General features: G+C 38.3%; 1 protein-coding gene across 3 annotated transcripts in view; it reads right to left on the reverse strand.

Moving 5' to 3' along the window:
• The window catches only part of LOC128641256 (beta-1,3-galactosyltransferase 2), a 104,191-nt gene that overhangs the window by 50,360 nt on the left and 35,787 nt on the right, over positions 1-18,044 (reverse strand). The window lies entirely within an intron of this gene.

Consider the following 18,044-nt stretch of genomic DNA (forward strand, 5'->3'; position numbering starts at 1 on the left):
GTCGGTATAGCTATACCACAAGCATTTTAGCAACGTCAATCACGCACTCAAAAAAATAACGTTTTTGCGTGGGATTTCCGTAGCGTCAGTATTACAGGCTGTGCGGTGAGGCTAAAATGCTTGCGTTACAGCCTATACCGACACGATCCATACCGCCATCTGAGAGCAGTAGTTATGAGTGTAACAAACATGTTTCATAAAACTTATAACTAAACTGTTACAAAGTACACTAACATCCATAAACTATCTATTAAACCCTAAACGGAGGCCCTCCCGCATCGCAAACACTATTCAAAACTTATTAACCCCTAATCTTCCGCCCGCCCACATCCCCGCCACTATAATAAAGTTATTAACCCCTATTCCACCGCTCCCCGACACCGCCGCCACTAACTAAACCTATTAAACCCTAAACCGCCAGCCCCCACATCGCCACTACTAAATAAACCTATTAACCCTTAAACCGCCACCCCCCACATCGCCACTAATAAATTAAACTATTAACCCCTAAACCTATCACCCCCTAACTTTAAATTAAAATATCCCTATCTTAATATAAATAAAAACTTACTTGTGAAAAAAAAATTAACCTAACATAACTATTATACTAAAATTAAAATAACTACCAATTAAAAAAACTAAATTACACATTAAAAAAACTAACACTACTAAAAAAAAAAAACACTAAATTACGAAAAAATAACAAGCGAAATTATCAAAAATAAAAACAATTACACCTAATCTAATAGCCCTATAAAAATAAAAAGGCCCCCAAAATAAAAAAACCCTAGCCTACAATAAACTACCAATAGCCCATAAAAGGACCTTTTGTAGGGCATTGCCCTAAAGAAATCAGCTCTTTTACCTGGAAAAAAATACAAAGACCCCCCAACAGTAAAACCCATCACCCAACCAACCCCCCAAAATAAAAAGCCTAAGCTACCCATTGCCCTGAAAAGGGTATTTGTATGGGCATTGCCCTTAAAAGGGCATTCAGCTCATTTACATTGCCCTGAAAATGTTATTCAGCTCTTTTACCTAAAGCACAAACCCTAATCTAAAAAAAAAACAAACACCCAAAAATATTTTTAAAAAAACCTAGCCCCCGAAGATCCACTCACAGTTTCTGAAGTCCGGACATCCATCCTCATCCAGACGGTGAGAAGTCTTCATTCAGGCGGCGTCTTCTATCTTCATCCCGGCGGCGCAGAGCATATTAATCCTTGAAGACATCCGGCGCGGAGCGTCCTCTACATACGGTCACCACCGTACACTGGTTCTTCAATGCAAGGGAGCCTTTTCAAAATGGCTGATTTGAATAAGCAATAGAATTTCATTAGCTCCTATCTTATTGGCTGATTTGAACAGCCAATAGGATTTCAGTAGCTCTCATCCTATTGGCTGATTTGAATTTCAAGAATCAAATCAGCCAATAGAAATGCAAGGGACGCTATTTTGAAAAGGCTCCCTTGCATTGAAGATCCAGTGTACTACGGTGACTGTATGAAGAGGACGTTCCGCACCGGGATGAAGATAGAAGATGCCGTCTGGATGAAGATATTGCTGCCTGGATGAGGATGGATGTACGGACTTCAGAAACCGTGAGTTAGATTTTGTAAAAAAATTTTTGGGTGTTTTTTTTTTTCAGATTAGATTTTGGGATTTAGGTAAAAGAGCTGAATGCCCTTTTAAGGGCAATGCCCATACAAATGCCCTTTCCAGGGCAATGGGTAGCTTAGGTTTTTGTTAGAGCTAGGCTTTATATTTTGGGGGGTTATTTGGGTTGTGGGTTTTACTGCTGGGGGGTCTTTGTATTTTTTTCCAGGTAAAAGAGCTGATTTCTTTAGGGCAATGTCCTACAAAAAGTCCTTTTATGGGCTATTGGTAGTTTATTGTAGGCTAGGGTTTTTTTATTTTGGGGGGCTTTTTATTTTTATAGGGCTATTAGATTAGGTGTAATTGTTTTTATTTTTGATAATCTCGTTTGTTATTTTTCGTAATTTAGTATTTTTTTGTTGTAATTTTAGACTTACATTTTTTTAGTTGTTAGGCTTTTTTAAAGTGTGATTTAGTTTTTTTAATTGGTAGTTATTTTAATTTTAGTATAATAGTTATGTTAGGTTAATTGTTAGTTTAAACTTAGGTTTTTTTAATTTTACAGATTAGTTTTTATTTATGTTAAGATAGGGATATTGTAATTTTAATATAAAGTTAGGGGGTTGTTAGGTTTTAGGGGTTAATAGTTTAATTAAATTTTTTGTGATATGGGGGGCTGGCGGTTTAGGGGTTAATAGGTTTATTTAGTGGCGGTGATGTGGGAGGCCAGAGGATTAGGGGTTAATACATTTATTATAGTGGCGGCATTGTCGGGGAGCGGCAGAATAGGGGTTAATAACTTTTATTAGTGGTAGCAATGTCGGGGAGTGGCGGAATAGGGGTTAATAACTTTTATTAGTGGCGGCGATGTCGGGGAGCGGCGGAATAGGGGTTAATAACTTTTATTAGTGGCGGCGATGTCGGGAGAGGCAGATTAGGGGTCAATAACTTTATTTCGGTGTCGGCAATGCCAGGGGCGACAGATTAGGGGTGTTTAGACATGGGGTTTATGTTAGAGTGTTAGAGAGTGTTAAACGTAGCTTTTTTTTCCCATAGACATCAATGGGGTTACGTTAGTTTTTTTTCTAACACTCTCTCCCCATTGATGTCTATGGAGGAAAGCGTGCACGAGCACATAAACTCAGCCCTTGGCTTTTGTGTGGTATGGAGCTTATCACCACCATATCGCACGCACAAGGAGGCTTTTCAGAAACTCGTAATGGCAGCGCTATGGGGGTGAAATAACGCAACTTTTGTTGCGTTCGTTTCGCACCCTCTATAGCGCAAAACTCGTAATCTAGGCGATAGACTGTAAAATGGAAAATCACCCAGGCTGACTCCTACTGTTGTAGTGGTAAGATAAAAACAGAGGCGCCACATGTGTAGGTCAATATAGACAAGGAAAACCAGACAGCATCAGATTAAGGGTACTCACAAAAGGAGCGGCACTCTGGTGTGCCAGCGGGGACAGGCTGGTGTTTCTACAGCAAACCAGCTAGCTGTATAACAGGTCCACAATGGAGACAGTCAGCACTGGAATTCTCTGCTTGTGAGTCCTCTAGCCGGTGTTCCTGGTATGAATTTTCCTTCAGCTGGAGTTTTATCAGCATTTCTCAGTTCAGCTGCAATGTGTGTCTCTCTCCAAGTCAGAAACACTGGCAGCTTGGAGAGCTGAACTGAGAAATGCTGATAAAACTCCAGCTGAAGGAAAATTCATACCAGGAACACCGGCTAGAGGACTCACAAGCAGAGAATTCCAGTGCTGACTGTCTCCCTTGTGGACCTGTTATACAGCTAGCTGGTTTGCTGTAGAAACACCAGCCTGTCCCCGCTGGCACACCAGAGTGCCGCTCCTTTTGTGAGTACCCTTAATCTGATGCTGTCTGGTTTTCCTTGTCTATATTGACCTACACATGTGGCGCCTCTGTTTTTGTTTTTATCTTACCACTACAGAAGTACATCATCCTTTGGGGTGACGACAGAGAGCAGCCTATCAAGTTTTGGGACGTGGAAGACACACATTGGACTATATCTGGCTAGCCCATTACTTTTTATAGGTCTTAAACATACCTATTGGTGTTTTTTTATTGTTTTGTATCTACTGTATATATAGGGAACTGTATTAACCCCCTTTTTTTATATATATATACATATTTATAAATCTACATATATTTTGCTCACTAGCGCCTCCTATAGAAGCACAGTGTCCTGTACTCACTGTTTCTTCTTTATATTGACTCCTACTGTTAGATTGTTTCACCACACTCAGGAAGTGAAACAGGAAGTGTGACAAGAAATGTACAGAAAACCTAAAGCCATCGGGAGCAAGTACAACATTTAGATTACATTATGCGTTTTACATAGATTTTACAAAAACACCCAGTTAACATAAATCATTAAAAAAAATATCAAGATGCAGTTTTAAAGGACTTGGCGGTTACTTTGCATAATATTTATATGACAATAATTACATACCTGAGATCAGGCAGCGCATCTGTGCTTGGGGTTTCCCTTAAAGGGACGTGAAACTGCTGGGTACAACTAGACTAGCAGGGTTACTATTCACCATGATATTGTTTTCCTCTTGTACCTACAGATCTCTTTAAAGGGACTTTTTTTTTCTTTCATGATTTAGATAGAGCAGCAATTTTAAGCAACTTTCTAATTTACTCCTATTATCAATTTGTCTTCATTCTCTTGCTATCTTTATTTAAAAAAGTAGGAATGTAAAGCTTAGGAGCCGGCCCAATTTAGGTTCAGCACCATGGATGGTGCTTGCTTATTGGTGGCTACATTTAGCCACCAATCAGCAAGCGCTACCCATGTTCTGAACCAAAAATGGGCCAGCTCCCAATCTTTACATTCCTGCTTTTTAAATAAAGATAGCAAGAGAATGAAGACAAATTGATAATAGGAGTAACATTGCATGCTCTATCTGAATCATGAAAGAAAAAACGTGGGTTTAGTGTCCCTTTAAAGCCACTCCAGAAGCACCGCCATCTTGGTACGCAGATATTGTTTCATTCTGTGACAGAAGCACTGAGCTTTCACAGATCGGTGACGCTGGCTGTTTGACAGCCTTGCACTTTGTATTAGCTCACATAATAAAAAGCATTTTTTTACACAGTTTAAGTCATACAACAAATATAAAAAGTTCTCAGGAATAATATGTCCTGCTCTCTATTGTGCACGTTATACTGAAGTGCATGTTATGGCTTATCAAGAAGACAACGTCATCGGTCTGTGAATGCACTTCTGTCACAGGGTGCGACAATACTTAAATTCCAAGATGGCGGCGCCTAGTGTGAAAATGCAGAACCTCACTAACCAGCTCTTTTTTTTAATGGTTAAAATTAGAGAATGGGGGGGTGGAGCCGGCAGCCGCAAGGTATGGCCACACTGTAAGTGAGCTCTGTGCGCTTATTCTCTCTACTTAGATTAACCACCATTGCAAGAGAAAAATTTCGGCAATGCTGCCTAGAAATCGTCTAGCCTACTGATCTAGCACCTTATGTAGGGGAGTGGATTGCAGAAGCCTTCACGGAAAGGGAGATATTGATTCGGCTCTGACAAAGGGCCTAGCCGATCGCCGCCATTTTACAACAGATGCCAGCTTCTAATAATACACGCAGCATGTAAAAAAGCGGTGCTGCATTGAAACGGATCCAAAAGTCTTGAAAGAGCCACACATGTTTATCTGACACCGAGAAGAGATGTGTGCATCCCGATCAGAGCCCACAACCACCTAAATTATATATGAAAGCAGGCAATCTTTAAAAGGGTAGTCAAACAACCTTAGAAGTAATAAGGGTCGCCATATAAAGCAACAAGCTCAAGTGCACCTCTCCTGCCTATACCACATAGCTTGCCACTTTATTACAAAGCACATCAATCTAATGGCACTACAATTTACACAACTTATGCAGCAATATCTATACCCTTAACAGCATGGCTTAGTATCACGCCATATCAGTAAAACCCCATCTGATGTTACATAATTGAATTTACAACTGTGCATAAACTTCTTGACAACATCTGTCACTCATGAAAAGCCTAAGCACTTATTTTGAGACCTTATCACAGATCTCATTATTAAATCTAAAAGTGCTGTTCTCCTCAGGGGTAGATGACAAACCCTATAATAGCAGAAATAACGGAGTGTATGATCATGTTGCCTAAAAAATTATCAAAGCAAGACAAGCAAGGCAAAGCACCCTCTACTCCATGGCAATCAGTGAGCACATTCTTCAAACTCTCAGACACGCCACAGACCACCTCTTCTGCAGCATCTAGATCTCAGAGACCATCTTCTCCTACCTCAGAAGATGAGGAGGACACCATAGAAGATCCAGATCTCAAGGCACTTCTTGCTACAATACCCTCCAAGCAGGATCTAATCAATCTAGTGCCTCAAGTACGCTAATGCATAAAGGACGAAATTGCCAACCTGAGAAAAGAAATTACGGAAATAGGTAACAGGGTTGAAGCATTAGAAGAGGACAACGATCTCAACCAATCCAACATATCTACTCTCCAAACTACCACACAAACTCATGATCTAAAAATAATACAACTACAAGACAAGATAGAAGATCTTGAAAACAGGGAAAGGAGACAAAACCTACAAATAAGAGGTATCTCAGAATAAATCCTCGCAAACACCCTCCCTGAATTTCTACAAGGCCTATTTTCACATATCCTGAATATCTCCTCTACAGGTGATATTGCAATAGACAGAGCACACAGAGCTCTCAGGCCTAGACCGTCAGACCAAGCACCGCCATGAGATGTAGTACTCAAGCTAAAAGATTATCAAACAAAAGAAGACATACTAAGAGTGGCTAGACAACATAAAGCAATCAACGTTCAGAACTGCCATATACAGATCTTCGCTGACCTAGCTCCCCGTACTCTCCTTAGGAGAAGGGAGTTCCAGCCATTAACATTGCTGCTGATGGAAGGAGGAATTCCCTATAGATGGAGATTCCCATGCTTTCTCACAGTAACTCACCAAGGCACTAAACACATCTGCAAATCAATGGAAGAAGCCCAAGACCTGTGCACAGCAATTGGAATACCACCACCTAAAGATCTGCCCATCACGGACGACACACCTGCCTCAAGCATGAATCACCAACCTCAGCAGCAGTGTACTCAATGGCAGACCATACCGCCTCAAAAGAACCAAGGCACATCCTACAACCATGTCAGCAGATCCTACATGAAAATTGACTGCCTGATCTTATATACGGAAGATATGGTATGAAAAGATCATACACTAAGTATAATGTTTAGATTTAAACTAAAAGAATAGGCACAACCTTTACAAAAGTTATAAACCGTTCTCTAAGTTAAGATGTTTATATATCCCTCAGTACCATTAGATGTGGATAAATACATACTGTTACTTGTACCAGTAGTTATGTTAACCCGCATTAGAGGAAAGAGCTATCCTTCCACTACTCTGTAACAAGAGATGTTAACCTTTTTGTTTATATTTGTTCTTGGCAGATGTTATATACTATTACCTAAAATGCTAGTTATCCCTAGCTATAATAATGTTATACCTATATTTTTTGTTCATGTTCAGCTACTACCCAAACTATACTTATTGCACATTGCAGTTACATAAACAACACTCGGACCTCCTCCAATTAGCCATATGTAGTGCTAAACAAGTAATGCCTAAGTTTTGGAAATCGGAAACCATCCCTACTCTAAGCATGTGGAAAACTCAAATGCAACGGAACCTAAATCTGGAAGGGTATTTTTATTACATTATAGACAACCTCGACTTCTACTCTGAGATGCTATATATCTGGGAAATTACATATTCACCAAGAATAAGCAAAGTAATGCCCCAGAACTAACTACCAAAACAGAGAATTAAGTATTAGACTAAAATATAAGAACTTATTTCCCCTCATCACTCCACACCCCCTCTCTCTAGTTTTAATCCTCACCCACCTTTAGAAATAGTATAATTTTATGGATCTGATAAGGAACAAAATGCACCTACCTTATACCTATCTACTTAAGGTACAGTAGCTATACAAAACCATGTTCTGTCCTGTTTTTTTCTTTTCCTCTACCCCTCTTTCAACATTCCCTTCTTTCCTTCTACTTCCCTTCTCTTCTTTTTCTTTCTTTTTCCTCTCATTCTTTCTCTCTTCTACCTCACTTTTGTTATGTTTGTATGTTTGACACATTGTTCAGTTATATAACTATGTCGCAATATGTACTTGGAGCCAAAGAACTGGACTGCATGATAAAGACATTCCTATAGCTCCATTTAAGGACGACTCCGATAGCAACATCATCATGTTCACAACATCCTGTGTCATTGTATTCATTATATTATGTAGCAAGATGAACACATCTTCAGACTTGTACAATTGCAATAAGTTGATAGCTTTGTTATACAAAATACTGTTATTCTAAATTTTCTTGATATATTAAAACTTTATTACAAATAAAAGATTAAAATAAAATTAGCGAATAGCTTTAAAGAGCACTAGGAGATGCTGCCCAGTATTGTGTAAAAGTAAGAAACGCATCTTGAACAATCATATGTTAACATCGTATCTATTACACTGATCTATGAGCACACTAACGGTTGTGTCTCTTATGTAATTTCTCTTCTTCCTCATAAACTTCCCTCTTCCCCAACGCACATCTAATGTACTAACAAGAATAAGAAAGCTCTGCTTAAAGAGACAGTAACCTCAAAATTAAACTTTCATGGTTCAGATAGAGCATGTCATTTTAAACATCTTTCCAATTCATTTTTGTTAGCTAATATACTTTATTCTCTTGGTATTCATTATTGAAAAGCATACCTAGGAATGCTAAGGAGCAGGAATTAGCTCCTGATTGGTGGCTGCACATAGGGCCAGATTTACCATTAGGCAGAGTAGGCATGTGCCTACAGGTGCCTTTCATAGACGGGCGCCTGTCTCTCTGCTCCATATGACTTTTCTGCACACCTCTGGGGCTCTGCCCTCATTCACCATAGTAGATAATAACTTTGCCCTAAACAAAGATGGCCACTATGCTGGCTGGTCCATTCCATTTCTCCAGTGAATGCGGACAGAGCAGACAGAGTGGCCTGAGAGTAAGTGTGTGGGGGATGGTTCTTTTATGGGGGGTGACAGTGAGTGACTATTTGTGCGCTATTACAGAGCGCACTAAGTGCACGGTGGGCATGTATCAGATGCTGCAGCAGCGGCTGTCAAAATCACAATGACAGATTGCACAATCAGAGCGCAGTCTTTCATATAAAATACCATAGGTATGAATATTATTGCTAAAATGCAAAATGCCAGGGCTGTTGCATAGGATAAACACACTTTAAAAAAACAACTGACCCTTGGTTTATTGTGCACATTGCAGGCTCGGTCAGCAAAGTTTCTAAATAAATCCCCAGTCTAGACAACCTGCACTTTTCTTGTATAAATTATATTTAATAAAATACTATTCTGACTGGAAACTCATCATACTGGGCAAATACAGTCTAGAGTGTTTTGTTATAGATCATAGACTGCCATTTATGTGGCAAAATTAGCAGTTGCTGTAAAAAAAATCATAATTCTATAAAGTTTTAGGCTGTATCTATAGGTTCATACATGTGAACCGGGAGCGCGTGGGGGGCGCTTTAGATTTCGGTGCCTACAGGCACCTGGGCTGTACCCTCCCATTTATGCCTCTTGTCTACTTGCTTGCCAGATGTGGTCAGCTAGCTCGCAACAGTTGCTGCTCTTTCAACAAAAGATACCAAGAGAATGTTTAAAATTCTATACTCTAAGTGAATCATGAAAGAAAAAAATGTTGGTTTCATGTCCTTTTAATAAAAAGTTGTCACATTGTGATCACAAAACTGTAAGAACTTAGATGCTGCGAATTTGTGGTATTATTTGGCAGCACAGCCTGACTATTACTATTCAAGGTAACAAAATACACTGGAACTACTGTCTATTTCATAAGCAACTCCCACTTCTGCCTGTGCTTTTTGTGTTAGAAAGGAGAAAACTGATACAATTTAACTTACAGAAAAATCTCATTAAAGAGATATGTAACACAAATGTTTTCTTTCATGATTCAGATAGAGCATACAATTATAAACAACAATTTTCTTTATTCTCTTGGTATCTTTTGTTAAAAAGCAGCAGGGATGTAAGCTTAGGAGCCAGATAATTTCTGAAACACTATTTGGCAGCAGTTTTGCAAGAATGTTAACCATTTGCAAGAGCACTAATGGGCAGCACTATTTCCTGTCATGTAGTGCACCAGATGCTACCTAGGTATCTCTTCAACACAGAATATCATGGGAACGAAGAAATTTGATAATAGAAGTAAATTGGAAACTTTTTTAAAATGGTTCGCTCCGTCTGAGTCGCAAAAGAACATTTTTGAGTTTCATATCCCTGTAAAGCAAAATTTAAATACACACTGCCCATAAATGTTTAAAGGGCCATAATACCCAAATGTTTAAACACTTGAAAGTGATGCAGCATAGCTGTAAAAAGCTGATTAGAAAATATCACCTGAACATCTCTATGTAAAAAAGATATTTTACCTCAAATCTTCCTCAGTAGCCACCTCCCATTGTAAAGGATTTCTAAGCAGCATTTTAGTGTGTCTGTCCCGGGACAACTGAAAGGATGAGCTTCGTGCACTCTCATATTATTTCACCAATCAGGTAAAGGAAGCTTACTATGAAATCTCATGAGAGTTATGTCAAATCTCATGAGATCACAGTAAGAGTTCATGACCTCAGCACTGCTGATGCTGATTGGCTGCTGTTCATTTCTTCATTTTTTTTTATTTTTACCTGCAGCTGGGAGCAGGTGAAGTATAACTTTTTACACAGAATTTACTCTGCTGAGCTGAGGAGATTGTGAGGTAAAATATCTTCCTTTTTTACATAGAGATGCTCAGGTGATATTTTCCTGTCAGCTTTTTACAGTTATACTGCATCAGTTTCAAGTGATTTAGCATATGAGTATTATGTCCCTTTAAATGTTTATCTCTGTATTAATATGCTAGTTCATAGGGATCAATAAGCATAAGTCATGCTCTCAGTTACATATCTCCCAGGTATCTCCAGTAGAGGAGTCATAAGGCTTCAGCTGTGATACCCTAGAGATTTCTTTTAGTCTGTAAATTGGTTGCTGGTGACCTGCCGGGGCCAGTTAGGCAAACAAAAGATTGTAAATAATAAACTAAAATGATCACTTTGCTCAGGTCTATAAAAATGTATGACAATAGATATCCAATCATATCGGTACTAAGGTAGTAGAATAATAAAATAAACGAAGAGAAAGGAAGATACCTTATACCAGCACTCTTAGTCAAATAATTAGTTTACTGAGAAAATTGCGCATATACACAATAAACCCTCATACTGTGCACAGTGTACATAGCTATAGATACATAGTAAAATGGTTAAATATAACAAAATTCACCAATTATGCACCAAAATAATCCCCTAAGGATTCAAAGAAGGAGGTAGCAAACTAAGCATAATACAGGAAACAGCGATAAGCATTCAATAAACTTGTGCTGAAAAATGACAACCAATACTTATCATAAAGTTCAGACGTAGACAGTCCAGTGAGTCAAACCACATACCATCCGGCAAAGAAAAGGAAAATATTTGTACTCCAAAACAGTGGCCGATGCCTTTTAGATCCGGTCGCTACAGCCGCAACCCTTGTAAGTGTTATCACTGACTTGCGAGGAATTGGTGGAGGTGATCCTGGAAGGAGCTCAACCTCTACGCGGCCAAACACCAGGCGTTCCCAGTGCTAGTATACCACGGAGGGATACCATGTCTGCGTCCCAACACACCTCCTTCTACACACTCACACCGCCAATTAGTTCCTTGGGCTCAGAAACACAGAGCTATCCTTGTTAGCGCTCACACCACCACAATTTCCTTAGATTCTGTTCACCGAGCTGTCCTCCTGCATTAGCTGCGAGATTGCATGCCTCCTAAAACTCAAATTCAAACTGAGTTCGCCGATGTACGTTTCACCTGCTGATTGGCTTCTTCCGGGCTTGTATATTGATTAATCATATTATTGCCCTTTTACAAAAGACTGTAAATGCCTGACATGTCACCCTAATCAGTACTCTGGCAAATACAATTCAAGTCACATTTCCTGGGTTTATACTGGAGCAAATTTAAAGCTATAGAAAGTTCAAAACTGAAATGCATATGGATGAATTTCAGTTTGAAAAATAAGCATTTTTGCAAGGGAAATCAGACGGCCCAGCACCCCCTAGCATCAATATACCTCCCCCGGCCATTACCTTAGGGCTTTCAGGAGCGGAGCAGCCTTGAATGGATACGCTATGCTGTGCACAAGGCTGACTGAGAGGCTCCTTCTGCAACTCCAATGGCCCACCGGCCCATTCTAAGAACTCCTGGCATCCCGGTGGGCCAATCCGGCACTGATTTTTGCAATATATTTCCATATATTGCTGTTTTCCTGTGGCATACGCACATATCCTGTGAGGGTTGTGCACCAGTAGTCAAACACCCTTCCTGGTTTCAATTTTTTGACCAGCCCTTTAAAATACTGGACTGACCAGTTCAATTCTAGATGCCTGGCAACCAAAAGAGTATCCAGTACAGAAAGGGTGGTTGATTCACAGAATAAACTTCTAATAGAGGAGGTGAAGAACAGATAGATGCCTTGGATATGTGTACATCTGTCTTAGCTTACAGAAGTTAACAGAAGATTGTTCCTTTATATGTATAAAGAAAGGAGTAATTCGCCGAAGGGTGATCACAAGATCTGGGGAGTGCTCCTTTTCTGATATATATATAAATCAAAATTCATTAAAATTATGGTGGAGACAAAAGTCTGAGATTAAAATCTTCCATGTCACAAAAGTAAATCAATAATTATTGTTGCATAGGAAATTCGCACATCTAGGCAAGTATCCCCGCTTGCTTTTACCCAGGAAAACTCCATATACACTGTTACCAATGCACAAGAGGATTCTGGGTAAGATATGCAAATTAGATATCCAACATCTCTGATTTTTTGCTTCATACTGTGTTAACACACAGCGATTCCCTAATAGGGAGAGTGCAGCAAATACAGAAATCACCGTTAGACAGCCTGTTTCGTTCTTGTTGGAACTCATCAGTAGCAGATAGATTTCTGATTGCTGCTTAGGTAAAGCTCATTTCGGGGTTAAATCAAAATTCAATAATTAGGGCAGCAAAACGGGTAAGTCACGCAGCGATATGTATATGAATATATACATTTATATTTGTTTATATTTGTGTATATGTACTTATATTAAATACTGGTCTGTCTACTGAAATACTGGTCTGTCTACTGAAATACTGGTCTGTCTACTGAAATACTGGTCAGTCTACTGAAATACTGGTCTGTCTACTGAAATACTGGTCAGTCTACTGAAATACTGGTCTGTCTACTGAAATACTGCTCAGTCTACTGAAATACTGCTCAGTCTACTGAAATACTGGTCTGTCTACTGAAATACTGGTCAGTCTACTGAAATACTGGTCTGTCTACTGAAATACTGGTCAGTCTACTGAAATACTGGTTAGTCTACTGAAATACTGGTCTGTCTACTGAAATACTGGTCTGTCTACTGAAATACTGGTCTGTCTACTGAAATACTGGTCTGTCTACTGAAATACTGGTCAGTCTACTGAAATACTGGTCAGTCTACTGAAATACTGGTCTGTCTACTGAAATACTGGTCAGTCTACTGAAATACTGGTCTGTCTACTGAAATACTGCTCAGTCTACTGAAATACTGGTCTGTCTACTGAAATACTGGTCAGTCTACTGAAATACTGGTCTGTCTACTGAAATACTGGTCAGTCTACTGAAATACTGGTCAGTCTACTGAAATCCTGGTCAGTCTACCGAAATACTGGACACCTAGCAACCCTATACATTAAATACAAACAAGATACAAATACTGTCTAGATAGACAGACAGACAAATAGATAGACAGATAGATACTAGATAGATAGATAGATAGATACTAGATAGATAGATAGATAGACAGACAGATAAATAGATAGATAGATATATAAAAGATAGATGATAGATAGACAGATAGATAGATAGATAGATAAATAGATAGAAACTACAGGGGGTGCTGAGTTCGCAATTGCGACTGGGCCCCCAAGGGTGGGGGCCCAGCTTAGAATTTTTTTTTTTTTTTAAACGTTGACCTGCCACTGCCTGCACTGATATCATGTGAGTGTGATGTGATGCTTTACTAGTGTCTCTGACTACAGAGGTCAGTCTTTCTGTTTTACCCATTGGTTTTTATGTGTGTGTATGTGACTGTGTGTGTATTTATACATGTGTGTGTGTGTGTATGTATGCGACTGTGTGTGTATTTATACATGTGTGTGTGTGTATGTGTGTATGTATGTATGTGACTGTGTGTATTTATACATGTGTGTGTGTGTATGTATGTATGTGTGTATGTATGTATGTGACTGTGTGTGTATTTATGCATGTATGTGTGTGTATATGTATGTGACTGTGTGTGTATTTATACATGTATATGTGTGTGTATGTATGTGACTGTGTGTATTTATACATGTATGTGTGTGTGTATGTATGTGACTGTGTGTGTATTTATACATGTATGTGTGTGTATGTGTGTATGTGACTGTGTGTGTATTTATACATATATATGTGTGTGTATGTGTGTATGTATGTATGTGACTGTGTGTGTATTTATACATGTATGTGTGTGTGTGTGTATGTGTGTATGTATGTATGTGACTGTGTGTGTATTTATGCATGTATGTGTGTGTATATGTGTATGTATGTGACTGTGTGTGTATTTATGCATGTATGTGTGTGTGTATGTATGTATGTGACTGTGTGTGTATTTATACATGCATGTGTATGTGTGTGTATGTGTGTATGTATGTATGTGACTGTGTGTGTATTTATACATGTATGTGTGTGTGTGTGTATGTATGTATGTGACTGTGTGTGTATTTATACATGTATGTGTGTGTATGTATGTATGTGACTGTGTGTGTATTTATACATGCATGTGTGTGTGTGTGTATGTGTGTATGTATGTATGTATGTGACTGTGTGTATTTATACATGTATGTGTGTGTATGTATGTATGTGACTGTGTGTGTATTTATACATGCATATGTGTGTGTGTATGTATGTATGTATGTGACTGTGTGTATTTATACATGTATGTGTGTGTGTGTATGTATGTATGTGACTGTGTGTGTATTTATACATGTATGTGTGTATGTGTGTATGTATGTATGTGACTGTGTGTGTATTTATACATGTATGTATGTGTGTGTATGTTTGTGTAACCAGCAAATTACAGACCTTGTTACTACAGCATGGGGGAGGGGGTAAACAGTGTCACTATACAGTACCACTATATACAGTATGGGGGGGGGCTGGACCATGTCACAGACTACTGTGGTCACTTTATAAAGTACTGGGGCGGGTAGGGTCAGGCCAGCCATCTCACCGGCAGGTTACAGACTGTGTCACTGACTCACTATATACAGTCTTGGTGGGTTAAACAGTGTCACTATATACAGTTATAGGGGGTCAGACCATCTCACAGACTGGGCACAGGGTACCTCCTTTTGCAGACATGTAATCTGATTCACATTTTTTTTCTGTATTAAATGTTAAATATAAATAATAATAAAAAAATTATATGTATCTAATTCACCTCTTTTTTTTGGGGGGGGGGGGGCTTCTTAGATTCTTGCACCTGGGCCCTGTGGTTTCTAGTTACGCCTCTGGATACTACATAGATAGACAGACAGGCAGACAGACAGACAGATAGATAGATAGATAGATAGATAGATAGAAAGCTGTGGTTAGGTAAGAGAGGCTATAAAATGTTATTAAACAATGTTTTCACAGATGTTTTTATAGTCTCAGAACTTTCCTCCTGTAGACAGGTTACAATGTTCACAAATTGTCTCTTCCATCTAAAAGAGAATATTTCCAAAACTATTACAATGTTTTGTTTTGTTTAATAGATGTCAGAGTGCTGAATAAACATACTTTTTTTTTCCTATTGGAGTATTTTCTATCAGCCATTAAGTTAGCAATAGATACTTCAGTATCAGTTGTACAACAACATGCACGTTTTGCTTTAGTTTTTCACATAAAAATATTTTACATCTAAAAAAGTGGCAAGCTCTTAACATCTGTTGTTTCCTGAGTACAATGTCCCTTTAACCTATTAGACAACCAATTTAGAGTAATAAACGTGGGGAAGTCTGAAACCAACATAAAGCACATATACCCTTGTACCACCTCACTGTAAACAAAGCAATCTCCTCTTTTCAATGAGAGGTCATGTGACCATGTGTTTTTGTGATAATGGTAATTACTTAAAGAGACAGTGTATCCTAATTTTTTCTCCCCTTTAACCTGTTCCCCATTATCCATTTTACCTGCTGGAGTGTATTAAATTCTTTACAAATAGCTCCTTTAACTTTATATCATCATTTGAAATATCGGCTTTTTCCTGTGGTATCTCTACATATACTGAAAGTTCTGGCTATAGAAAAGCTGAAGAAATTAGCCAGCGGAAGAAATTTCACTCCCATTAGGAGATAGGAAAGATAAGTAATAAAATGTTAATTTTTAATTGTTCTGTCTTGGGCTTTTTTTTTTTTTACAGACAGAGATAATATAAAGAAGCATGCGTGTATACAGAAAGTGATAAAATAAGGAGATCTGATTTCCCTGCAAGCTCAACCTATTTTAATGGGCTGAGGTTTCAAAGAACAAAAACAACTATTGGAAATGCAAAAATAAACATAAATAAGCAATTGTTCATATATTTTATACACTGCAGCTGGTATAACAAATTGTTGGAAACACATTAAGATAAAAACAATTTTAAAGTACACTGTCCCTTCAAACTATTACATAAAAAACTGTATAGTGATACAAGGGTGTGGAACTGAATATGTGATTCTTTATCACCCAAAAGTAAACCCATAACTCAATGAGCAGGCTCTCCCCTTTCAAATACCCCTCCAGTATGCTACTTGATAAATAACAAATGGTGAATACGTAATAACCCAAACAGCAAGTTTAGAGACATAAAGTGTATCCTGAAAGGAAATTGCAGTGCTCTCTCTGCCAAATCTAAACATACACTTGGGACCTCTTATTATAATGAGTAACGTCTGTTTTGTTTAGTGATGGTTCCCATGACCTGCTAGGTATCATTATGGTTAAATAGATACTAAACCTTTGTTCTCTTGCTATCTTTATTTGGAAAGCAGGGATGTAAGCTTAGGAGCCAGCCCATTGTAGGATGAGCACCCTGGATATTTCTTGCTTATTGGTGTCTACATTTAGTCACCAATCATCAAGCGCTACCCAGGTGCTGAACCTAAAAATGGGCTGGCTCCCAATCTTTACATTCCTGCTTTTTAAATAAAGATAGCAAGAGAACAAAGATCAATGGATGATAGGAGTAAATTAGAAAGTTGCTTAAAATTGCTGCTCTATCTGAATCATCAAAGAAAAAATGTGGGTTTAGTGTCCCTTTAATGAAACATAACAATTCATTAATCTGTAAAACTGTGACTATATCTTGTAACAAAGTGTCTCTATTCAAATGATTGTGGTTGAGACACTTTCGCCCTCTCTTCCAGGATAAGATCACACCCCTTGGTTGATGCTTAGAAAAAAAGAGGTATTGTCACACAAATTATATTCATTCCATTAAAGGGACAGGCTACTCCAGAATTGTTATTGTTTAAAAAGATAGATAATCCCTTTATTACTTATTCCCCAGTTTTGCTTAACCAGCACTGTTATATTAATAAACATTTTATATTTTATAATATACTTGTATCTAAGCCTCTGCAGACTGCCCCCTTATTTCAGTTTTTTTTTGACAGACTTGCATTTTAGCCAATCAGTGCTGACTCCTAGGTAACTCCACTGGAGTGAGCACAATGTTATCTATATGGCACACATGAACTAGCGCTGTCTAGGTGTACTGTCAAAATACACTGAGATAAGAGCATTGAAATTAGCACATGAGGCTACCTAGGTTTAGCTTTCAACTATCCAGACTTTCACACATACATATACACACACCAACACAGGCACATACTGTACAGATAAACCCACACTTTCAAATAGATGCCCACATATACACAAGCAACTACATACATCAGAGACATAAACACACATATACACAAGCAACTACATACATCAGAGACATAAACACACATGTACATACACACACACATTTATATATATATTTCTATACACACATACATACACACATCTATATATTCACACACACATATACACACATACATACACTCACATATATATATTTATACATATATATATATATATATAAACACACACACACACATACATAAACACATCTATATATTC

Source organism: Bombina bombina, chromosome 10 (assembly GCF_027579735.1).
Source record: "Bombina bombina isolate aBomBom1 chromosome 10, aBomBom1.pri, whole genome shotgun sequence".
In the NCBI taxonomy this organism is placed as follows: domain Eukaryota; kingdom Metazoa; phylum Chordata; class Amphibia; order Anura; family Bombinatoridae; genus Bombina; species Bombina bombina.